We start from the raw sequence: 25,453 nt of genomic DNA on the forward strand, positions 1-25,453 counted from the left end.
TGGTGGTGTGATGTTCATTGAGAACGTAGTACACGTGAAAGGAAGATGCCAAAGAGACCCTTTTTCTAGGCATAACTGCAGGGTGGGAAGGGGGCAATTTTCATTGCAATGGGGGGAGGGTTAGACTGTCCCTCTTTGTGCACTGCATTTCAAATAAACATCATCTGCTCATTTGAAAATGAGAAAGGACCATAACTTACTGGTAGAGCATCTGCTTTGCATGCAGAAGGTGCCAGGTTCAATCCCTGACATCAACTCCAAGTAGGGTTGGGAGAGACTCCCTGCCTGAAACCCTGGAGAGTTGCTGCCAGTCCGTGTAGACAATGTGACTCGGTATAAGGCAGCTTCCTATGTACCTATCATCCTATACTTGCAATTAAATAAAGAAAAAAATGAGCATGATGCCAAGGGACACCATTATTGTCACATACTTTTAGACCTTTAGGCAGTGATTCCCAGCCCAGGGGCTGTGACCCTGGGGGGCTGTGAAGTAATCCAGAGAGGCCCCAAGCAGTAAAGAAATGATTATTATTATTTTAAAGTCTTCATTCCCTGGATACTATCTACTCCCCACTGCTGCTGCAGATGACACCTCCCCCTGGCTCCAAATGAGAGCGGAGGACTTTTGCTGAAGCAGCAAAGCGTCTTTCAGGCGTGCCGAGGGCAGGCATCTGCCTATAAAACATGTGGCAGATACCAAAGAAGGCTGAGGGTGGAGCTACCAGGAAGAAGAGGGGATTCCTATCTATGACTCCCGTCTCCTTGCTGTTGACAACACCCTTGCTTAGAACAAGAGGAAAGGGCTTTTCGTGAAGCAAGGCTGCAAGGAAAGTCTGCTTTCCCCCTTCCTTCCTGGCAGGCAGCCCGCCTGCCTTTCTTGGCTCCTGCTTCACTTGCCACCTCCTGTTAAAAATTATTCTTATTTGTGAGGCCGCCGAGATGGAGCCAAGGAGCAGTGAGGATGCGCAGGACCTGCTCACCCCCCATTTCTGAGGCTAAATGTGTGTGCCAGCATCCCACCTTTCTTCCACCTACATTCCACCCCCCCCAATTCTCTCTCCAAGATGCCACAGCAGTTGAGGGCTTCCCCCCTCCCATATGCCTGAATGCATGAACTCTTGCAGATGCTTGCAGGAGAGGCAGGTGTGTTTGTGTGTGTGTGTGTGTGTGCGCTGATCTCTCTTGTTCTCCACTCTCAGTCCCCAAGTGCATGCTAATCAAGTAATCAGTTCTGATGATCATCCCAAAGCCTAGAAGCACTAACCCCCCTCCTCAACCTATCCACCCTTTCGTCTTCACAATGTAACATCTCCACGAGGACCACATTGCTGATTCTTGATGATGATGATGATGATAAGAAGCTCAGCAGGTTGGCTGAGGCTGGGGTCTACATACTGCAGCTGAAATGTATTTATTTAATTATTATTGCATTTATAGCTCACCTTTCCTCCAAGGTGCTCAAGGTGTTGCACATGGTTTCTCCCCCCCTTTCCATTTTATCCTTACATCAATCCTGTAACATAAGTCAGGCTGAGAGGCTGTGTCTGGCCCAAGGTCACCCAATGGGCTTCATGGCTGGGTGGGGATTTGAACCTGGATCTTAGTCAAACACTGTAACCCACTAGTGTTGGGAGACAGGACTGTACATCTTCAGACTGTGGGGGGGGAGGGGTATACCAATTTGATTGGACCCTTTGCATTAGGAAAAGAAAGCAACACCTCCTTGTCTGCAGAGTTTTTAATGTAAAGAGATATTTGGAGATGTGATTTTGCCATGCACCATTTTTTGCAATTAATAGAGACTAAAATTACATTTAGCATGGGGGAGGTCAGTGCCGTAACTAGCTTTTCATGTGCCCTGTGCAAGGTTTTATTTTTGGACCCCTTAATTTTTTTGGGGGGGGGGAAATAACAATAAAACAAATACGATATAACAATTGTTTATAAATAATTTTTGTGCACACAAGAAGTATACAAGATCATTCACATGTATTCATAAATGAAAATAATTATTTTAATTGCACTTTTCTGGCTTTCATTTCAGCAAATTCATTGATTACATCATCATAATTAATATCTTTAACGATATTATATTCAATCGAAATTATGGAAAGATTTTATAATCGTTCTTGTCCGATAGTCAATCTTAAATAATTCTTAATTAATTTTAACTTCCTAAAACTTCTCTCACACGAAGCAGTAGAAATGGGAAGAGTGAGAAATATTTGGAGAGCAACATTGATATTCGGATATGACTCAATTAATCCAAAGTCATGAAGAGCCTGTAGAATATCAAGCGGAGTTGCAGTTTTAATGTTTTGTATTAGTGTCGAGGCTTCAAACTTAAAGCTATTTCACATGTGAGCTCATACATATTTAAATCTTTGCTATACTTAATAGCGAGATCTGCAGCCGATATTTCTAAATCAGCAACGCTCATCGATTCTAAAGACGAGCCATAGAGAAAGCAAAAATCGTCACAGATAGTTCTCAGTTGCTCATACCGCCAATCTATTTTAGACAATAGAGTGTCAAAAATGCTGCAAATTTGCATTTTAAATAATTCTTCGGGTGTCATGCTACTTCCTTCATCCGGTGCTTCATCTATTTCCATTTTCTTAACTCTTCTCTTCCGTTTATTAGGAAATCCAATCTCTATATCCATTGTTTCAGCCAAATTTTTTGCTTCCAGGAAATTTTGTTCGAAACCTGTTTCTCGTAGTCCTTGTAAAGTACCACGTAGTCCATCAATTAATTTTGTTGCATGGTCTATCGATACATCTTTTTGTGAGTATTGGTAAAAATATAAAAAAAATTAAATCGATAAAAAATCTCAAAAAATTTAAAACCATCAAATCTTCTGAAAATTTAAGAGCTTAAGTATTACAATGATAATCTTTTATATAAATATGTTCCTATATTTATAATTATTTGCATTTGACGTTATCTTTACTTTAATAATAACGATAATTATGAGCTAAGTTTTTGTATGCCTTATAAATTACATTTCACAATCACATACGTATTTAATTTTTAATTTAATTTAATTTATGTACAATATAAATTTAATAAGTTAAAATATCTACTCCGGTATAGAATTGTAGCAAAATAATGTAATATCGCTAAATTCAAATAGATGATTTGCCACCTTAACCTTAAAATATACGAACATATTTTTGAGATTTTTATTATTTAATAAAGCTTACCTACCTGTTTTCACAATAACACATAAACGCGAAAACAAAGTAATTCGTTCATTATCGAATCACAAGTCGAAGTCAGACTAGTTAACAAACAGCGTCAACAATATTTTCAGCTGGGGTCGTTGGGTAAAAAGCGGCATAAACCACGACATAAACATAAACATTCGCTCCCGCCGCACGCGTGACATGTCGATCAGTACTGCGATTCAGTCATTCAGATGTTGGTGAGCAGAGTGCGTCGAGGGCATCCAGGGACTGAGCGACGCAATGACCAATCACTAAACCGCTAAATAACGCAACGGGCTGCCTGGGCCCACTCGACGCACTCGGTTCACCGACATCTGAACCGCACAGCAGAGCATGGTGGTGAAATTTACAATTTGAAAATATTATTATATTTGACCATTTTTTTTGTCAGTTCCATTTCAGGGCCCCCTTCATCATGGGCCCTGTGCCTGTGCACTTGTTGCACCTGCCTAATTACGGCACTGGGGGAGGTCATGAAATTTTTTGAGCTTACAAAAGGGGTCCCATACTCATAAAGGTTCGGAAGCACTGCCTTAAGGTAAAGGAGGCAAGGCAAGGCAAGATGTGTTTATTAATTTTTAATGTGTTTTAAATTGTTAATATGTGTTTATTGTATTTTGATGTTGGTCTTGTGCACCGCCCAGAGAGCTTCGGCTATGGGGCGGTATATAAGTTTAATAAATAATAATAATAATAATAAGACAGGGTACAAAGAATGAATGTGAACACCTAGGAAGCTGCCTTATAGCAACCCAGACCATTGGTTCATCTAGCAGTTTGAGTGGATCAACTTGATATGAAGGTCCACTGAATGCTTCTGGCCCAAAACTTGTTGAGTCAAGTAGCTGAGTTGGTTGACAGTAACGCTGGCCACAGTAAAAGCTTCTTTATCCTCCCCTAAAGCCAGCCACTTCTAACACACATACCTTAGAACAGTGTAGAATTTCTTTATTTTCATAATACTTCTCATCCATAGAACAAAGGCTTCCCTCTTGTAAAACATCAGTGTCCTTGTTGTGTAAAATGGAGCTACATCATGGCTGTGGTCTTTATAATAGTTAACTGGCATAATTTCAATTTCCAAAATGGTTTTACATGAAGAACAGCCAAACCACCCATCAGTTTCCATAATCTCCTATTATATTATAATGGTATGGCCATCCTAAGTCATTGTCACCATCTTCATCTGTGTAATGCAACCTTCCACAACTTTATGGCTCCCTAGATGTTATTGGACTACAACTCACATCTTCCCTGACCATTGGTCATGTGTCTGGGGCTGAAAGGAATTGTAGTCTAAAATATCTGGAAGGCACTAGGTTGGGAAAAGCTGGTATAATGCTTTAGAGAATTCAAAGCACTTCACATTCCTCACAATAACCCTGTAGGTTAACTGAAAAAGCTGAATATGAGCCTAGGTACATACATTCATCAGGACCTGGTGCAGAAATAACATGGTGGAAGAGAAAATGTGTCAACAGGGCCACTGTCTGATTGCCTGTGCTCATCACACAGTAGGTTATCTGTGCGATATTGGAGGGGAGGAACTTATGTCAGTCTTCCACAATGCTATTTCAGTGTCAACTCCTAATGAATTTATGAACTGGGCTGGGAGATTGACTTGCCTAAGACCACAGGGTAAATTCATGGCAGGGACAAGACACAGCTATTTCTGATGAAGAGTTCTATGCAGGAGTGTAGTCATCCAGGTCTTGGGAGAGGGGTCTTAGACCCCTTACTTTATTGGGATCCAGGCCTCCATCATCCTGAGCCAATCACCATGAAAGGGATGTGTGTTGGCCACTGAGAAGAGTCTTCTAACATGCTTCCTTGTCATTTTCTGTTGATTGAAGCCAATCAGAGGAAAGGTGAGTCAGCCACTGAGAAGACTCTTCTCAGTAGCTAACACACAGCCTCCTCTTTCTTGTTGATTGGCTCCTAGGGACTTGTGTTGTTGTGGAAGAAGACATTAACAAGGATAGAGAAGCAGAAAATTGTGTTCAAACCTGGCCACATAATTCTATGATCTTAGAAGGTTGGATTTAGAAAGGGAAGAGGCACCAGAGATCGTATCACAAACATAAGTTGGATAATGGAACAGAGCAAGGAATTTCAGAAGAAAATCACCCTGTGCTTTATAGATTACAGCAAAGCCTTTGACTGCATAGATCATGAAAAACTATGGAATGCTTTAAAAGCAATGGGGGTGCCACAGCATCTGATTGTCCTGATGCGCAACCTATACTCTGGACAAGAGGCTACTGTAAGGACAGAATATGGAGAAACCGATTGCTTCCCCATTGGAAAGGGTGTGAGACAGGTGTATTTTATCACCCTATTTATTTAATCTATACGCAGAACATATTATACGAAAAGCGGGATTGAACCAAGATGAAAGAGGTGTGAAAATTGGAGGGAGAAATATCAATAATTTAAGATATGCAGATGATACCATATTACTAGCAGAAACCAGTAATGATTTGAAACGAATGCTGTTGAAAGTTAAAAGGAAAGCACAAAAATAGGATTACAGCTGAATGTCAAAAAGACTAAAGTAATGTCAACAGAAGATTTATGTCTCATAACTGGCCCAAGAGATGTCTTGATCCTTTATCAAGATATAATTCATGTTCTCAAACCAAAGTTAACAAACTTATATTTTCAAGAACCATACAAGCAAAGGGCTAAATCATGGTTTGATAGAGATTGTAAAAAGGCTAGAAATCAGCTAATGAAATTCACAAGGGGGGCATTACGAGACCCAATAAACTATCCCCGGGTGACTCTTGTGTCACTCTGATCAAATTATAAACATTTACTAAAACAGAAAAAGTGTGCATTTGCTAGAGCCAGCTGGCTATCCCTCGCGCAAACTGTTAAAGACAGAAACGAAAGTAGATTTGGGGAATTGGTAAACAGGAGGGTAAATCGGCCGCAGGATCCCTGCCAGATCACGGCACCCCAATGGTTTAATCATTATGTTGCCAAAAATCATCGACAGATAAGCCCTTACCCTCCTCCCTCACCGGACCAGAAGTCACTATTGCCCTTTTGGCCCCCAGCCTTACCTTCCTTAATGAACGATATAATTTCTTCCCTTAAACAAGGGAAGGCGCCTGGGGAGGACATGTTACCCCCAGAAATCTTTAAAAAATTTCCAGATTGGTGGGCCCCGATACTGGCCAAACTTTTTACCCAAATAAATGATACAGGAGAGCTCCCTCCTGGATGGAATCTCAGCATAATTATTCCAATTTATAAAAAAGGCGACCGATCTGATCCGAATAACTATCGCCCCATAAGTTTGATAGACATCGGGGCCAAACTCTATGCAAAATTTTTAATGATGAAACTAGATGAATGGGAGGAGGCTAACCGTATTATTCATCCTGAACAAGCAGGATTCAGGAAAGGCTGCAGTACAATAGACCACTGTGCTACTCTTTCTTTTTTAGCAAAAAGATCAATGCGTGGTCTGACAAAACGTTTATATGTAGCCTTTGTAGACCTAGCAGCAGCCTTTGATTCACTTGATAGAAACAGATTATGGGAAAAACTCAAAAACTCTAACATAGATGGACGCTTACTATTCTTGATAAAGTCACTATATTCCAACACTAGTGCCAGAGTGTATACCCTGTGCCAGCACGTTGTATTAGCAAGCTATAATAACCTTAAAGCTGATCAATATAGTCAGAATATAGTCATGATTAGCCTGGAGGCTTGTATTCCCCTTTCAGGCCCCAGCATCCTTGGGTATGTCAGATCACCTCATAGCCACCTGCAGTCTAATCTAGGTGTTTTAATGAGGGTATGATGGCTTGCCCAGTATGGTGTTGGGAATGTATCTTGTTAGCGTAAAGACATTAAAGGAGCCCAATTAGGCATATGTTCAAGTATATGTTTATCAGTGGGTATTTCATAGTTGGTTTGCCCAGTATGATGCTGGAAAGTACCTTGTTAAACTTCAGAGAGTTCTGATAGGCATAGATTCAAGGGTAAGCATGTTGGATGGGTCGAAGGACGGTCAATGAGCAGATAGTGCAGCTGTTGCTTGTTAGTGCACAAGTCAAGTAACGGTCAATGATGAACCATGCTTGTTAGTAAAGATGGAGATAAAGATGGTAGCTATGCAGATTGCCAAGAAAAGATGTCAAAGTGCTCCAGTGAAGATATTGTAGTTTTCTAATAATTAGTCTGCTTTGAAGGTGTTCTATGAAAAGGTCAGAACTGCCAATTATATGCAACAGATGTCATTATGTGTTACTTCAAAGTGTGTAATCTCATTAATCATATATGTAACTTCATGTGTATGCTAATGATATGTGCCAAGATTTATGCTATATAACCATGACCTGTGCCCAGTATGGGTGTTCAGTCTGACACGAGCTACTGCAGAGCCGTGTGGCTGATCCACTTTTATTGGGAATACTTGGTTGAATGCTGTAAGTTACTCAATAAATTTTAACTCTTTGTAAGCAAACCTCTTGTCTGCATCTCATCTCTGGTAATCCAAAACAACCCTGAAGGTACACACAGAGTTAGAGTGGGTCCCACTGGCTCTCAGACAGACCCTTTTCTAATAACTAAAGGAGTCAAACAGGGATGTCCTTTGGCCCCTTTTCTGTTTAATTTCTACTTAAACGATATAATCACAGCAGTATCGGGAATGGACCTTTTTCCTCCTTCTTTGGGCCCAAGGAAAGTATCTATTCTATTATATGCGGATGATATGGCTTTACTATCAATAACTCGTAATGGACTCAAAAGGGCCTTGGCAAAGCTTTCATCTTGCTGTATCACTGAAAACCTACAAATAAATTGTGCCAAAACAAAAATTTTGGTATTTGGCAATAGGACACCACTATACAAATGGTCAATTAATGGACATCCAATTGAGCAATCCCGGACTTTCAAATACCTTGGCATATTTTTCACTGATTCCCTTTCTTGGAGAAAGCATATTGAGCATACTAAACTGGCTGCTCTCAGAGTTAGCAGACCCATCTTGAACTTTTATCGCTCAGCAGGGGGTAACTTAGTTTCCCCTACTTTAAAAATATTCCAAAGTAAAGTCGTACCAATGATACAATATGGCGCCTCAATTTGGGGATGGGAAAGTCCACTACTCGATCAGCTAGAGACAGTCCAAAATAAATTTCTAAAAAAAATCCTGTTCCTTCCTTCATCTACCCCAGCGGCATTAATTCGAGCCGAAACCGGGACTCCACCAGTTAGAGCAAGGATCCATTCAGCCCTGATAAACTTTTGGAAGGCGGATAAGCAACCCCCCCCACGCCAAACTTTAAAAATCAGCACAACAAATGCATGGTCAGATGAATTTTGGTCTGTCCAACTAACGAAAATTTGCCAACTTTATCATATCAATAGCAAAGCATTACAAGATCCTTCCAATAAAATCAGCTTTAAGGAGGCTATCCTTCAGCATTCTGCGTGGATAGATAGGTTAGCCATAGTAAATTCCAACTTTACAAGATGGTATAACCTTTTCAAAACTGATCAAACAAAAGCAAATTATTTAGATTTTCTTACTTCAGTAAAGCTGCGCTATGCTTATACAGCCCTGAGATTCCAGACAATGCCCACGGCCTATTTGGCTGGACGCTATAATGGAATCCCTAGGGCCCAAAGATTGTGCATCTGTGAAGCCCCTGAGGAGGAAGACCTTCCACATTATTTATTAAAATGCTCCCTTTATAAACATCCTCGGGCCAAATTTTTTGAAGAGGTATTGATCCATGCGCCCGAAGACTTACCTTCACGCATTCTTTTCCTTCTCTCAGATAGGGACCCAGATATAACATATAGGGTCGCTCTATTTGCCTTAGCAGCACAGAAGCTGCGAAGGGATTGTTTAGTTGAATTAGGACACGCCACTCACGAGGCGAAATTGAATGTAATAACATTGATGATTTTAACTGTCTTCTTTTAAAAAGTTTTGTCTATTTTAATGTGTAATTTTGGTCTGCTGCCTATGGTCAGACACCAATAAACAAACTGAAACAGAAGATTTATGCAACTTTAAAGTTGACAATGCAGACATTGAACTTGTCAAGGATTATCAATACCTTGGGACAGTCGTTAACCAAAATGGAGACAATAGTCAAGAAATTAGAAGGTTAGGACTGGGGAGGGCAGCTATGAGAGAACTAGAAAAGGTTCTCAAATGCAAAGATGTATACCTGAACACTAAGGTATGCCTGATCTCTATGTATGGATGTGAAAGTTGGACAGTGAAAAAAGTGGATAAGAGAAAAATAAACTCATCTGAAATGTGGTATTGGAGGAGAGCTTTGCGCATACCATGGACTGTGAAAATGACAAATATTTTGGTGTTGGAACAAATTAAACCCGAACTACCATTAGAAGCTAAAAGGATCAAACTGAGGTTATCATACTTTGGACACATAATGAGAAGACATGATTCACTAGAAAAAGCAATACTGGGGAAAACAGAAGGGAGTAGAAAAAGAGGATGACCAAACAAGAGATGTATTGATTCCATAAAGGAAGCCACAGACCTGAACTTACAAGATCTGAACAGGGTGGTTCACAACAGATGCTGTTGGAGGTCAGTGATTCATAGGGTCGCCATAAGCCACAGTCGACTTGAAGGCACATAACAACAACAACAAACAGCTGGTCTTTATTCTAAGTACACCACAAACCTCTGAGGCTGGATTTTAAATTGTATAAAGGGGAAGATTACCTTGGAAGCACTAGCACGCTTGTGGATAGAGAAGAGAAAGGATGAGATAGCATAAATGAGGTGATATTAGCACCACCATGATTCCCCTTGGGACAGCCCGCCAAAATCTACCCTCCCCACACACACACACTGTAGACCCACCCTTCATCTCCGCGTCACATTCTGGGGCATGGAACCATTTCTGAGAAAGAACGTTAAAAGTTCCTGCTCTCCTACATTGGGGCAGGTGCGCGGGCAGAGTGCTTGTAACAATGTTAGATCGTATCTTCCCACTGAGATACATTCACACCGCTCACCTTTGTGGGAGACAGGGTGATGCTGCTACCGTCTAAAAGCGGAAGAATGGGATTATGGGTGATTGGCGAGTATGGGAATGAATGAGCAGAGTAGTAGAAGGAAAGAGTTAAGAACAGGGATGCACAAGGCACCCCTGATTTGGCAATCCTGATCGGGTCCTGAATTGGGGCCCTTGCACAGTCCTAATATTTAATTAGGATTTCAAACCTTAAACATGCGGATAGTGTCGGGGAGGGGAGAAAAAGACAATGCACGTGAAAGTCTCTGCATGTATCATCTTCTCTCCCCCCTCCTTCGCAACCTGATGCCCTTCTCCCTCCTTTGGCAGCCCTGGAATGTTCCAGGTGCCCCCAACTCTCAGTGATCTGGGGCTGTGTCGGCCACTCCCAACAAATCGTGGATTGGTCCAAATCCACCTGATTCGGTTGAGGATCCAAGATTTCTCCGGATGAAATGCCCTAGTTAAGAAACTCTTTAAGTTGCTAAGAATATTGGGTTTTTATTTAATAAGAGGAAGAAGAGGGAATCAGCTGTTGGTGAGAGTGGGTGAAAAGTTCTGAGATTTCCACACCTTTCATCTTGCAGCTGACTAATGGGAAGCAGCATGGTAATATAGTGAGGCAAGGCCAGTAGTAAGGCACTGCAAAAGCTTTCAGGATATCTGGCAGGGAGTGTAAAGTAGGCGGGACAGAGGCAAGGGAAAACAAGCCAAACTCTCACAAACAAGTCAAGGGTTTTTTGATAATCTGTGAGGCATCTTGTGGTTTGTTTTAACAAAGCGTGGTTTAACTTTGGCTTAGTGTAACATGTGAACCTGGCCACTATATATATATAAAAAAAGATCCCTGCACATCTCGCTTATACTAATCAGGTACTGCAGTTCCATTGCAAGCCTCTGATGTGCTGCAGACTCTACACTGTAAGTTAATTTTGCATTGCATTCAAGCTTCGAGTGAATTTTCATTCAACAAAGTCCCTAGCAAAGCAAATGAAAATAGCAATGTCAATATTGAGGCTGACATAAATGATAGCCTTTGAACAAATGAAATGTAGATCGCTTTATTGGATTCAATTACATATCAAATTGGACAACTTGAAAACAAACTACAATAAAAACTGGAACACATTTATTAGGGTAACTGTTTTTGAAATCCCAACAGACATAAATATAAATAGAAGGAGTTAGATAGTAAAATCCCATTGCATTCCAAGAGCAAATAAAGATTCTGCCATTGCCTAACAAGTTTTTAAATGGTAACACAGACAGCATGTTTTAAAATGTCATGTCCAAGTGCTCAGTTGTGAAAGGAAAAAGGAGACATTCCTATGCCACATTCTGCTTTAGTTTTGTAAAGGCTAGAGAATATAAAGATTGGTGGTAGGGTGCAGAGTGACAATTAAAGGTTGAAAAGATTAATCTTCTGCAATATAGTAAAGCAGACTATATTTCAGTTCCAGTATTTTAATAAAATGCGTTCATCCATCTGTAAAATTCTGCAATCTTGGTGTAATATTGGTCTTGCACCCACATTAAAAATTTAAATTAAAATACATATATGGAAGACCTTATTTAAACATATATTATGCTGTCAAAATAAAATGTACTTTTTATTTAGTTAAAAAACCTTTTTCTGTAAATAACAATAATGCTTCAGAGTGCTTAACTCCAACAGTGGGATTCAAGTGAGGATCTGTGTGAACAGGACCTGTTATTGCATGTTTTTTCTCATCTACCTAAGAATATGCACAAGAAGCCTAACAGGACTGGAGGCAAAGGTGCTTGTCCTTGATTATAAATGAAATGGGAAGCCAATTTTAGTATTTAAACAAGCACGTCACATAGTATGAGTGACTAGAAAAGTTAATCATTTTTGGTAGTGGAGTTCTGAGGTAGTGAGAGGCCTGAGGCATGACAAGGGAAGGCCTAGGAGAAGTGGCTTGCTGTTGTCAGGGCTACAGGTGTCCAGAGCATGAGCCCAATCCTATGCATGTCTGCTCAGAGGACCCACTGAGTTCAATGGGGCTTTCTCCCAAGTAAATATAGAATTACAGTCTTGGTCACGCATAGGCTGGATGTTCACAAACATTGTACAAGCGAGGGAGGAGCATCAACATGAGTATGCCACACAGTCGCGTCCAATGATATTTATTTGTGTATAAAATCCTCAGAGATAAATTACATATACAAGCTAATAAAAAGATCTGCATCATTTGTTCCTTTTTGTGTTGGGGTTGTATTGATCCAAGGATAATATAAGACTTCTCTCTGCATTGCTGAGCAACCCATATCAGTTACTCATTTAAAGCAATTTTTAATTTTTATATAAATACATTTCATTTCAGTTTTTCCCTCTAAGCTAAAACAAGGGACTTAAATAGCCGAGGAAAGCAAAGAGGCAACTTTGTTAATTTTGTGTGTGTTCTGTACAATCTTTTATCCTGGCAAAATATTTTGAATCTGTTTGCCTCTCTCTCTCTCTCTCTCTTTCCATGGGAACTATTTGGTAAGAGCTGACATTAGAGTTGACAGAGCTTTGTGTGTGTGTTTCCCCCTTTGCCTGGTTTCTGTGTCAGTGTGTGCAGGCATGCATTCATTAATGTAATTCCTCAACATTCAACAACAGTGCATCATAAACCAGGGAGGAAAAAAAGACCTCATAAATATTTAGATTCTCCTGTCTACCTTCCAAAGCCAAGTGGGGAGAAAAGAAGAGAGTATTTGGTAAGGACTTGGTCAAAGTAAATCTGCATGTGAACCAAAATGGGTTACAAAGGGATGAAAAGGTGGTGGAAACTAGTATACAAACACACAGTCTCCAGGGGGTCATTCATCTTGTTCTTATCAATATGTCCCACTCTCACGACCTAGTTGCTTTCTGCGCATGAACAAACAGACAAGCTTTGCAAAGACAATATGGGAAAGGATTGCATTTTTTATTTCGTCGTGCAGGGCATTTAAAAAAATTAATGCAAAAGACCTTACATATTGCGAACATCGGCTTGGCTTTACTATTGGACTTTCTTTTTGCCTGCTATCCCATCCTCTACAACCTGGCATCTTTGCCCAGTAATGTACATATATCAACCAAAAGGATCTAAATTAAGAAATTGTCAGACACTTATAGTTAACAGTGGAAGGAAAAAAAATCTTAGATCATTGGGTCTTATGAACACAATCTGAATACATCTTATTTTTGTTGTTATAAATGCCTTCAAGTCGATTAGAACTTATGGTGACCCTATGAATCAGCAACCTCCAATAGCATCTGTTGATGACAGTTATTTATAATATGAAGAAATACTGCATAAAATAGATCTCCTCTTACAGTGACTTAAGTGAAAGTGCAATGGAAATCTCCACAGTTTCAGTGGCAAATTCAGAAGTGCAGGGTCCCTTCATGATAGTCACAGCCACACTCCCTTCTAAGATTATAGAATAATTTGGTCAGGAATGAATACTGCTTTCTGCTTCTCTATCACTGCCACCATTTGACTGTTCTTTCCCACTGTCAACAGATATTGCCTGAATTACTGAATTCAGTATCTACATATTTATCTCCTGCTGAATCCAAATTGCTTGATGATGTAGATGGGATGCTATCATCAGGATTCACTGTTTTTCTTCTGTAGCTACAGAATTCTCGCTCTCCACAACGTTTTGGCATTTTGAAGTCGAACCTAATAAAGACTTGCTTGCAATTGACACTTATTGGGACATGCATAAAGGTCTCAGAAAGCCTCACAGCAAAAAAGAGACACAAACTTTTAAAAAATGGCTGGGTGCATAGGTCCCCACCCCTCTTTCTCTGGGGGCTTTTTTGCTGCTGGGTTAAGGCAAAGCCTGTTATTCCTAAATGAAGGAATTTACTCTCCCTAAGCAGGCTAGGCATTCATTTTGCATAGGAATTTGTAGCCTTTTGAAGCTTGACACCTTCTGGGAGGTAGGGATTTTTCCATCCCTTCTTCTATTTCCCTATGTCACCCCCTCCTCCTTCCACAGATACCTAGAATGTTAGAAAAAGCTAGAGTTTTTAGCCCATTCAGGCAGATCACCATCATCATCATGCTGTAAGGTAAGAAACTTCATTTGTTGACTCGAAGTAATTGCATTTGGGCAGAGATTATGAGTTTTAGGAGGAAACTTTGGCATGAAAATTCCTGATCCTAACCTCTGGTGTTGGCTGTATCACACACACACGTTCTTAGGCGTATTCATTTGCATTTCACGCTACCATGCATGGCACACACATGTATAACATCATTAAAAGCTGAAATACCATCATACACATACATTCTCTCCCTCTGCCGAAATGTATTTTTCCTCCTCCTCTCTTACTCTTAGCTTTGGGCTGGAACAGCCCTCCCCCTTGTTTTGCTGCTGGCTTGAGATTGAGATTCTTGTTAATGCCTTCTCCCATAACAACAGATGTCCCTAGGAGCCAATAAGCAAGAAAGAGGAGAGTCTTAGCTACTGAAAAGAGTCTTCTCAATGGCTGACTCATCTCCTTTCACTCTGATTGGCTCCAATCAGCAAGAAAGAACAAGGAAACATGTTAGAAAACTCTTCTCAGTGGCTAAAACACTCCCCTTTCACACTGATTGGCTCATAGGATGCTGGAGATGTAGGGACACTACTGGGACCTGGCTCCCAAAAAAGTATGGGGTCTAAGCCCCCCCCGGCCCAGGATGACTAAATCCCTGACAGTCATACAATACTTAGCTCTTGTAATTTAGACCTTACTGTGCTACTGACAAGAGTACAAAGGCAAAAAAAAAAAACCCCTTATAAATTTTTGTTTGAGAATCAAAAGAACAATGAACTGATATTATGCTTTCACACAGAGGATAAATTAGTGTTTATTCCAAGAATGTGTGCTATGCCACAGTAAAACAATGTCACTGTATAAATCAGATAGTAAGTATGAAAACATAGTTACTGTAATATTTGCAGGATTTGAAACGAACCACAAATGCTGGTTAGAAGGAACAAACTTTATTTCACAGTGTGTTGCTGCATAACCAAAAACTCTACTTTTGTTTTCCTGCTGGTCCCACCCCCAACTAATTCCCCCATACAATTACTTCTAATTCACTTGAGTTCCTACTCACATTACATCTCCCTTTTTTTAAAAAAAGAAAAAGAACTACTGTCTATATCGAATTGGTTTCCTGATCACTCTGCCTCTTGATGTAGTAACAGGTAACTCAGAGTCCAAAATCTTTTCTGGTATATCACTGGCACTTTGTGCTACAGCTGTTCCACTTTTGTTGTCTTGAGACTTTGATAGGTCTACCTCCGATGGAGGTGCAGTTGCAGTCTCAGTAGTCTCATCCATTTTTGGTTCACAACTTGCGAGTGCTTTGAAGATCTCTTCTGTTCCGTCTGTAGACAGCTAAATCATCACTCTGAACCAAATATGATCTTGGAGTCATGTTTTGTCCAGTCACTCTCGCTGGTTTCCACACTCCATCTTGTTGAACATTAACAGAATCACTAACCTGCAAAGGTGGTAAAGGCTTTGAACCTTTGTCAAAGTAAAGCTTCTGTTTTTCTTGTCTTCTCTTCAGATGTGTCTGTATGTCACCTTTTACCTGCTGAGGTAGTAACAACGGTGCTGAGATAGGCAACCTGGTTCTTAAACGTCTCCCCATTAAAAGTTGTGCAGGTGAGGCTGTATCTACTGTAGGCGTATTTCTGTAATCCAATAAACTAAAATAAGGATCTGTGTTATTCAGACTAGATTTCTTAAGAATCCTCTTTACTGTTTGGATCACTGTTTCTGCCATTCCATTTGATTGAGGAAATAGTGGACTGGATGTTGTGTGAACAAAGTCCCAATCTTTGGCAAACATTTTAGAGCAAAACTGAGGGCCATTATCACTGACAACCTCTTCAGGTATACCATGTCTTGCAAATATAGATTTGCAGTGTAAAATTACTGATCTATTTGTAGTGTCTCCAAGCAAACATATGTCCACATATTTTGAATAATAATCAACCAAAAGTAGATAGTCCTTTCTTTCAAATTCAAACAAGTCCATTCCTAGCTTCTGCCAAGGTCTTCTTGGAATTTCATGAGGTAACATTGGTTCTTTTTGGTTTTTATTTCTGAAGGTGTGACATGTGGTGCATGACAGTACCAATTCTTCAATTTGGGCACACATACCTGGCCAATATACAGCTTCTCATGCCCTCTTTTTACATAATTCAACACCCAGATGATTCTCATGTATAATATTCAATATCTCTTTTCCTCAAATCTTGGGGTACTACGATTCTGTCACTTTTAAAAATGAGTCCATCATGAACACTTAATTCCTCTCTGTAATTCCAATAAACACGTATACACTCTGGAACTTCTACTCTTCTATCTGGCCACCCCTGCAAAATGGCATTTTTCAGGATTTGCAAAATGCTATCATTTTCAGTAGCCACCTGAAATTCTCCCAGTTTTGATTTGGAGATTGGTAAATAAGAGAACATGAGGTTAACAGCAACCTCAGCTTCTTCAGAACTTATTCCTTCACCCTGTTCAAGATATGCCCTGGACAGGGTATCAGCAATGATTAATTCTTTGCCTGGTCTATAGTGCACTTGTAATTGATATTTCTGCAGTGTTAACTGCCATCTTTGGATTCTCGGAGGTGCATTATGCAAAGGTTTTCTGAAAATTGCCTCCAATGGTTTGTGGTCTGTTTCCACAGTCACTTTTTTGCCATAGAGAAATTGAGGGAAACTTGTGCATCCAAACACTATTGCCAACATTTCCTTTTCTATTTGAGCATAGTTCTGTTGGGTCACAGTCATTGCTTTAGAAGCATATACAACAGGTGCACCTCTTTGCAACAGAACAGCACCTAAGCCTGTAGAACTAGCGTCCACTGACAGAGTTACAGGTTCTTTCACATTATATTTCAAAACAGGAGTTTTTGTTAATAGTTCTTTCAACTGTGTGAATGCTGTTTCATGAACTGACATCCAGCAAAATTCAACATCTTGGGCCAACAGCTGTCTTAAAGGGGTTGTTACTGTTGACAAATTTGGGATAAACTTTGCTAGGTAAGTCACAATTCCTAGAAATCTTTGAAGATCAGCTTTGTTACTTGGACTGGGCATATCAATGATGGCCTCTATTTTAGATGAATCAGGTTTTAGTCCTTCTTTGCTTAAGATGTGTCCTAGATATTTTATGGCAAATTTGAGTTTCATTTTGTTCAGTTTCAGATTCCTCTCTCGGCACCTGTCCAGAACTCTCTTGTCTCTCATCATGTTCCTGTTTGGTCTTCCCCCAAACCAGAATATCATCTATGTAGCATGTGACCCCATCAATACCCTCAAATGTCTGTTGGATCATCCTCTGATAGACCTCAGGAGCTGAAGAGATACCAAATGGCATTCTTGTAAATCAGTACCTGCCAAAAGGTGTATTAAATGTGCATAGCCAGGAACTGTTGTCATCTAGCTGAATTTGCCAGACTCCACTACTGGCATCAAGAACCGTAAACAATTCTGCTTCTGCTAGCTTACTGGTAATTTCTTCTACAGTAGGCAATTGAAAATGTTCTCTTAAAATTGCTCTGTTCATATCTCTTGGATCTAAACATATTCTTATCTGGTCCCGGCCAGGCTTGTCTACAACTACAATTGAATCCACCCACTCTGTAGGTTCTTTTACCTTAACTATGACTTTTAATTGCTCCATACGAGTCAGTTCCTTTTGGACTTCATCTCTTAGTGCCACTGGAACCTTCTGAGGTGCATGAATTACAGGTGGAACCTGTGGGTTGATTTTGATGGCATATTTCTCTGGTAAGCAACCTAAGCCTTCAAATACATCTTTGTATTCAACTGCAACATCCCATTGATCTACTGGAGCTCTTTTCATTAAATTAACTCTTTGCACCAAATTTAAATTAGTCACAGCCCAGAGACCGAGTACAGCTTGTGGATCAAAGTCTACTATGTGAAATTCCAACTCAGCTCTTTGATCTTTATATTTGCAATCCACGTTACATTTACCAGACACATGTAATCTTTCTCCAGAATAGGTTATTAATCTGGCATTTGAATGCTGAAGTGGTTCAGCTTGCAAGGCTTTGTATGTTTTTAAAGACATTGTATTAACCTGTGCTCCTGTGTCAATCTTAAAGGTCACATACTTGTGATCATTTATGAGAAGATGCACACACCATTCATCTTCCAGAGCTGTAGAATTCAATGTGCCAATGAAGAAATCATGAGCATTTTTAGTTGTATCTGCTACTGAGAACATTTGTCTGCCTTGAAGTTTTCTATCTCTAGTTTTACACATTTTAGCAAAATGATTAAGTTTGCCACATCTTCTGCATTCCTTCCCACATGCAGGACAAGCATTTATGTCATGATGACTGATACCACACTTGTAGCAGGCCTTTGCTGCTACTACAGGCCTCTGTGACATTTCCTTTTCTTGGGGGGTGGTAGTAGTGCCAGGGCTCCATTTGCTTACTTTTGGCTTTTCAAAGGTACTTTTGCCCTGTAAGGCATCCATTTGTTTTTCTGTTGCCCCAAAAACTTTCATCTGTTTTGCAGTCACTTCTTCTGCCCTGCATATATTCACTGCACACTCAAGGATTAAATCACTCTCTCTCAATAACTTGGCTCTCAATCTGTCTTTCTGAATGCCACACACTATGCGATCCTTAATAACAGAATCACACAGCTCCCCAAATTCACAGGTCTAAGCCAAAAGCTTCAAATCAGTCACATATTGGTCTATACGACAGGGGCAATTCCAAGATGGCCATGAGATAAGACGTGCAGCAATGAAGCTCTGTAATTATAGTTGTAAATTTGTTTTAGAAGATTTATAGCACTTAGAATTTTGTTATTTTAAACTCCTCTTAGTTCTAGCGATAGAAGTTTTAGTATATAAACTCTGATTTATGAATTAAACTCTGATTTACGAGGTCCAGGCTGCAGACGGAAACTAAAAAACACTGACCATAAATTAAAGAACTTCCTCCCAACAAAAGCTTTAAGTTTGCTGATATATGCAATTTGGACATTGAGACAGATTGTAAAGTGAAAGAGAGAGAGAAAGAGCGAAGAGTCAAAATAAGATGCTATAATCGACTAAAACAAAATGGTTTTAACAAGACAAGCTTACAAGGACCGAGGTATTACTCCTATAATAATCACAGACTTACTGAGAGATGTTAAAAATCCAGGAAAGAATAAAAAACAACTGAAAATAACGCAGTATTACAAACAGACAGAAAATGGAAAAGTAACCTATCTGCCCACGGAGGAATCAAAAGGTAATGATTTAAAGGAGACTAGAACAATGGAGAGTAAAATAGGAAAAGCTCTCTCACCTCTAATGAGAGATGATATACTACCGAGAGACAGCATAGCCTTTGAGCTCCTAAAGGAGGGTGAACTAAAAAACTTTCTATCTTGTCCAGATGATAATGATTTAAGTTTGGATTTGAATCCAAACATTAGTACAAGTAGCTCTATGCCATCATTAGAAACATCCTATGAGAAAGATGTAACACCTTTAAAAGACATGACTCGGCAATCTTGGAATATAAATCAAGGGCCTGAGCACTGCAAGAACTCGCCTCTGATCACCTCAACCATCAAGGAGTACGAGAATATGGAACATAAGAATCTCTACCAGAATATAGAGCGAATACTAACATCACCATGGAATGATACGAATCCCATAGAGATATTATCCACTCCGGATAGACAGACAACTGAGGGAACATGGACGTCAGCAGTTACAGCCTCCCTAGCACATATTTCCAAATATGTGGAAGAATCTGTTCCATTACTCACAATACTAACAGAAATTATAACAAAGTTAATGAACACTATAACTAAAATGGAAACAAAGCCAAAAAAACAAACAAATGCCACTCAAACAATATTGACTGATCCACTTCTAATGAAAAAAGGTAAAACAAAGAGGTCTCGGAGGATATCAAATAATAAAAGAAATAGAAACAACAAAAACTTCAAAGACACCCAACACTCTTCATTAAATTTCAAAAGATTATTTACCCTCTTAGATACTCCACAACAACAACAGATTAAGAAAAAAAAGAGAAGAAAAAGGAAACATAAAAAAGATAAAAACAAAATTGACCAAGAACAAAATCCACTTACAAAGAGTGATTCCTCTGCCCTCTTGAATGGGGAGAGTTTGGAGGAGGATACCGGTGAGAGGGGGGAAGAGCGGAGTGATCAGGATGCAGTGGCGGAACCCATCGAGGATGAGGTCCGTCCGGAGCTTGGTGTTTTACTTGAAAAAGACCTGTACCTGGTGGAGCAGGAATGGAAATTAACTTTGAATGACCATAAATTGGTATTCATAAACTATCCGAAACCAGGAGGTATGCTGACTCCCCATAAACGAAGACTCCATTGTTGGAATATAATAGAAGCTACTAAACCGGGACTAATGAACATAGATAGAATCTTATCAGTCCAATACTTATATTACAACTATAAAAAGGCAAGAGCGATAGTTACCTTCAAAGATCGAGAGGACGTAAAGTTGATATATACTAAAAGATCAATTTTCAGCTATCAAAATATTCAAGTATCGAGACTATTTGAAAATACTGCTCCCCCGAGGAATCTTTATAATTCTCAAATTTTTAGACAAACAGATAGTTACCAAATAATCAAGAATGAACCACGGGTTCCTACAGAAACAGCAAGAAAGGAGTCCTCGGAGAAGACTGCAGATGGTCTGCAGGATGCTCCTGATGAAACCGCAACTTTAGATAACTACAGTTCTTCGTCCATTCTACCAGAAGAACGAATGCTTATAACTATATGTAATAGACAAAGCACATCGGAACGTCTGAACATTATTACTAGGCAGAAAATGCTATTAACATCCATTGAAAGAGAAATGGTAGTGACACCAATTAATACTAGCAATGAAGAATTAGGAACAGTGGTGCTAAATCAGAGTATCCTGGCTGACTTTTTAGAAAATAGTTGCGAAGTGGAACCTATTGATCAGTTAAAGATGAATCCTATTGGAATATTGCCCTTAGATACTGGTACTGAAGTGGACCAATATGATAAAAATGATGAGACCCAATGTTTATCCCCATGACAGAGGAAGAACATTCCATTAGATAAGCTTAAAATAATATCATGGAATATCGCTGGATGGCTAAATAAGGTAAATGATATAGACCTGAGGCAGTTTTTGATATCCCATGATATTATTCTATTGCAAGAAACCTGGTTACTAGATAAATTATATGTGGCCGGATATAGTACATTTGAGTTACAAGCTACCCCCAGCTCCATGGGAGGTCGACCTAAGGGAGGGATAGCCGTATTAGTCTCAACATCGTTAGAAGTTAAAGTAAAACAATTAAACCCCCTTAAAGATCTAGCAATTGCTATTATAATGGAGTTTTCTGATTTTTCATTAATTTTAATTAATGTTTATTTACCTCCGGGGCGTTCTAGGGAAATTATTGTTAATTATTTCAATCTACTAGATAAATATATTGCTGATTTGACGTTACATTATCTATCAGTCCCGATCTTATTAATGGGAGACTTCAATGTGAGATTGGGCTCCTAAGATGAGGCACTATACTCTAAATATTTGCAACAATATTTAGTTTCTGACGATACACTGAATCTCCCTGTGAGAACTTCAAAAGATTCTGGAATAAATTATGCGGGGTTGCTTCTAATGAAATTAACAACTAAGCTGAATTTGATTCTGATGAACAGTCGTTCTCCCGGAGACATGGAGGGAGAGCTTACGTATGTTTCATACTCAGGCACCTCTCTCATAGATCTAAACTTTATTTCAAGTGAATTATTTTTTTCAATACTAAAATTTATGGTTGTTAGACGTTTGGAAAGTGATCACTTCCCAATTGTATTAGAAATAAACTCCAGAACGAAATCTATCCATTTAACTAAAAGTGCCTTTTCAGATGATAACATCGATATCTACCCGAAAAGAGTGAAATGGATCCCTAGAATAGCAGATCAGATTACCAAGATGCTTAACTCGTCGGAGATATTAATGCTTAAACAAGAGTTAATAACTAGGTCAGAGACGAATGATCCTTTGAATCAATTCGGTAAAATAATGTTGACGTTAACGAGGAATTTGACTAAACACCCAAGAAGTAGTCCGAAACGTAAATCTGCTAAAGTAAAATCCTGGTTTGATCAAGACTGTATACAACTTAAAAAACAACTTCATGAAATCTATAAAGTATACACTATGTCAGGTCACTCTGAAGATTTACATAGATATGTAATAGTTAAGAGAAAATATAAACAGCTAATTAAGAAGAAAAAACGAATAGAAAAGTTGGAAATATGGCAACGTTTATATAATGCTGCCAAATTAAAAAACCCAAATATCTTCTGGAAACTTATTACAGCTTATTGGCCGAGATCACACTCCCATTCTGATTGTAACATCCCGGCAAAGATATGGGAAGAATATTTCACAAAATTATACAGCAGTTCAAAAGAGGAGGGGATATATGAATATGCAATAATGAATGAGCTCCCAAAATGGATCTTAGTATCCGAGGATGAAATACTAGAATTGATTGAGAATCTAAAATCAAATAAAGCCCCTGGCCCAGACAATATCCCCCCTGAGGTATTTAAGAATAATGCTAAATGGTGGGCTCCAGTATTAGCGTCACTGTTTTCATATATTGATTCTACTATGATTATACCAGAAGATTGGGGGATGGCGACAGTTGTGCCCATCTTTAAGAAAGGGTTACGAATGGATCCAGAAAATTATCGCCCAATCAGTCTCTTAAATGTAATAAGCAAGCTATATGTGGCACACCTATTTAACAAACTGACCACCTGGGTAGAACAAATGGATATATTGATCCCGGAACAAGCAGGTTTTAGACCAAAGAGATCAGTAATGGATCACATATTAGTCTTGCAGCATATTATAGATAAATATGCGCAAAGAAAAGGAGTTTTTTTCTGTGTAGCGTATATAGACCTAAAGGCAGCATTTGATTTGATATCAAGATCAAGATTGTGGGCAAAATTATACCAGCTGGGAATGGACGGACGTTTGCTAACATTGATACAAGGCCTATATAAAAACACTAAACTAAAAGTAAGATGTAATGTACAAGGCCATTTAACTAACTCGATTACAACTTTAAAAGGTGTAAGACAAGGATGCATTCTATCGCCCATTCTTTTTAATTTATACATCAACGATGTTATCAAAATGCTAGATAAGTACGCTATCCATTCCCCAATGTTAGCCAATGCCCCAAGAAATGCCCTGTTATATGCAGATGATCTAGCTCTTTTGTCAAGGACTCTGATTGGGCTAAAGAAATTATTAAAAGGTATAGCTCAATATTGCGAGATAGAAGGGTTAGCTATAAATTACCAAAAAACCAAGATAATGGTTTTCAGCAAAAAAAGGGTAAAGCATAAATGGATATTAAATGGAAAGCTAATTGATCAAGTGAACTCATACAAATATTTGGGATTCACCTTCCAAACTTCAGGTTGCCGTAATTACCATATTAAATCAGTTATATTAAATGCAAGGAAAACAGCTAAAACACTGACAACGTTCTACCACGCTAATGGAGGTCAATTGATTATACCTGCTATTAAGGTTTTTAGAGCTAAAATAATCTCTCAGCTTACTTATGGCACACAGGTGATGACAAGAGACAAATTCCCAGAGTTAGAGGCAGTACAGACCTCCTTTATACGATATATTATGGCTATACCACCATGTGTCCCGAATAGTGTAATAAGGTTAGAAATAGGGACACAGTCTATAGAATCAATCATCTGGACACTGAAGATTAACTACTGGTTAAAATTAACCTTAGAACCTCAAGGATTAGCCTCCCATATATTAATAGATAATTTTAAATCTATTTGGAACAACACTATCCTCAATAAACTTCAGTATCTTGGATTTTCTATGCAATCTATAGTACAGATGGGAAGTGAGACCGCTAGAGTAAACATTAAACAACGTATCAGAGATGTTGACTACCAAATCCATTTAGAACAAGCAAGGAAATATAGGCACAATGACAGGTTTTTTTATACCAATGCCATATTTGAGCAATCTTAATATATCTAAATATAGGAAAGCATTTACCTGGGTTAGAATGAACGTTCTGCCATCGGCAGTGTTGGAGGGACGATACAATAAGACCCCATATGCAGAACGTCTATGCCCCTGTGGAAAAAGAGAAATTGAAACGAATGTTCACGTTATATTACACTGCTCTCTGTATGATCATTTAAGATCGCTTTTAATTACACCTCTTTTAGATCACCAAATATTAAACTCAGAATATTCACGAATAAATTATCTCCTATTGGATTATAAGAAAGAAACTACACTTGAGGTAGCAAAATTTATTGCAGCAGCAATATCAATAAGAAGTATGTATATTCAGAGTTTATAATCGTTGTAATTTCATTTAAATAGAAATAGTTAAGATATTTTAATGTATGAAATTTTAAAGTTGTGAAATTTTATTATAAGTGCTATACATGGAATTGTAAATTAATTTGTTTAAAGTATGTTATGGATCTTTGGGTCGTTAATAAAATTACTACTACTATATTGGTCTATACTTTCTCCTTCACGTGTATTCCAGTGAAGAACCTGTGCCTTTCATAAGTAACATTTCTTCTGGGCACACTATATGCTTCAAATTTATTCATCAAAACTTGAATTTTATTCTTATCTGCATCATCATCAAACTGGAAAGTATTAAATACCTCTCTTGCTTCTTCACCTGCCACCTGCAGAAATAATGCTGACTGGAGTCTCTCATCTTTCTTATCTGCTCCACTTGCAATGCAGTACAATTCAAACCCTTGCTTCCATCTTCTCCAGTTCTCTGCTGCATTTCCTTCAAACACCAACGTTCCTGGAGGCTTTAGCTGGTCCATTTTTCACTGCCTTATGTTTTTAGGTAGCCTTCTGACACCATGTAATATTTGCAGGATTTGAAATGAACCACAAATGCTGGTTAGAAGGAACAAACTTTACTTCACAGTGCGTTGCTGCATAACCAAAAACTCTACTTTTGTTTTCCTGCTGGTCCCACCCCCAACTGATTCCCCCATACAATTACTTCTAATTCACTTGAGTTCCTACTCACATTACAGTTACTGCATACA

At 38.9% G+C, this 25,453-nt stretch overlaps 1 long non-coding RNA gene across 1 annotated transcript; it reads right to left on the reverse strand.

The window, feature by feature from the left end:
* Positions 1 to 2,369: 2,369 nt before the first annotated feature.
* On the reverse strand, positions 2,370 to 25,208 carry LOC133383500 (uncharacterized). The gene is made up of 3 exons (XR_009762319.1): positions 25,049 to 25,208; positions 24,417 to 24,497; positions 2,370 to 2,781 (listed from the first exon to the last, which is right to left on the reverse strand). It is a non-coding gene; the product is annotated as an uncharacterized LOC133383500 (long non-coding RNA).
* Positions 25,209 to 25,453: the final 245 nt, after the last annotated feature.

The sequence above is a fragment of the Rhineura floridana genome, chromosome 4 (genome assembly GCF_030035675.1).
Source record: "Rhineura floridana isolate rRhiFlo1 chromosome 4, rRhiFlo1.hap2, whole genome shotgun sequence".
In the NCBI taxonomy this organism is placed as follows: Eukaryota; Metazoa; Chordata; class Lepidosauria; order Squamata; family Rhineuridae; genus Rhineura; species Rhineura floridana.